The sequence below is a fragment of the Octopus bimaculoides genome, chromosome 15 (genome assembly GCF_001194135.2).
Source record: "Octopus bimaculoides isolate UCB-OBI-ISO-001 chromosome 15, ASM119413v2, whole genome shotgun sequence".
Classification (NCBI taxonomy): Eukaryota; Metazoa; Mollusca; class Cephalopoda; order Octopoda; family Octopodidae; genus Octopus; species Octopus bimaculoides.
Window position 1 is genome coordinate 31477789 of NC_068995.1, and position 1654 is coordinate 31479442.

Below are 1654 nucleotides of genomic sequence, written 5' to 3' on the forward strand. Positions count from 1 at the left end.
ATGTCGTGTATAAACTAAATAACAATAATAATTAACAATAAAATGAAATAATAAAGATTTCCCCAAAGAATAAAAATTATGATTTTAAAAATTACTTGTTTTTTTGTCCTAGCTTTTTTTTATACCTAGTTTTTTTTAGAGTCTGTTTTTCTCTAGGGCTTTTTGCTCTAGGGGAGGGAGCTGTCCTACACTCCACACACACACACACACACATACACACACACACACACACGCACACACACAACGATAGAGAAAATAACTACTTGTCTTAAAGTAAATAGAAGGGTGATTTATTCGACGTCGAGACCCAGTATGGCCGCAGACCAGTATAGCCAAAGTTAAGTGGTCAGTGACTTATTGCTGCTGTTGTTTAACGCATGTTCAGCCCTGACCAAAGAGAACTAGGATTCGTAGCGTTCCAGTCGTGGCCAATCCCGTATTTCATCATATTTACAAACAACTACATTGTCTAAAATTAGCTTTCACGGTGGTTGGGTTGATTTGAAGGAGATTAGGCTGCTGTTTCTAGCAGAATGAGCAAAACCGTTGAGGTGGTGTGATGTGATATGACCTGTGGACCTCCTCCTCTCACTCTGTCTCTTTCCCTCTCTCTATGCATGTCTTTCAGCACAGTGCTGTTAGCACCTGGCAATACGACACTCCAGCAAACTACCCAGATATATCATCATCATCATCATCGTCATCATCATCATCACTGTTAGGAACAGCAGCTGTAACAACTACCGCAACATTATCATCACTCTCACTACCACCACGATTGCCACCACCGTCTCGCTTCTATAATCACCTTTCCATCACTACCCTCCATAACAACAACAACAATTACTACTACTACTACTACTACTACTACTACTACTACTACTACTACTACTACTACTACTGCTGCTGCTGCTGCTGCTCTCTACCAACTTACCAACTGCCTGTTCAAGCATTCGTCCATTAATACCATCACCACCACCACTACCACCAGCACCAGCACCAGCAGCACCTCCACCACCACCCATCGTTACCAGCCAGCTACAGTTTTGATAGAGGCACCAGGTTTTTAGCCCAAATATGACCCTTCACCCTTAGACGACCACAATGTTAACAATATGCCCAACAGGTTGCTGATTTCGTTTAATAAATTTACAAAATAATGGCTGCTCTCATTTATATGCAAACATTGTTGTTACTGCTATTTAGACTTTAAAAAATAGCATTTTCGTTCTTCTTTTTCATATGTGTGTGTGTTGTGTTTGTACCCCACCACAGCTTGTCAACCGGTATTGGTGTGTTTACGTCCACATGACATACCGGTTTGGTAAAAATAAAAAAAGAACGATTAAAAAGTACCAGGCTTAAAAATTAGTATGGGGTCGATTGATTCGACAGAAATTCTTCCAGGCGGTGGTCCAGCATGACCGCAGTCTGACGACTTAAACTAGCAAAAGAGTAACAGAATACATACATGTATTCCAGCCAGCTGGAAAAGATGTTTTCCTGATTTTAAAAAGGTAGTAACACGTCCTAATCAGGACTGCCACTTTAGTTTGGCAAATAAACTTTACTCTCTCTCTCTTTCTTTCTTTCTTTCTCACTCTCTCCCTCCCTCCTCTCTCTCTCTCTCTCTCTCTCTCTCTCTCTCTCTCTC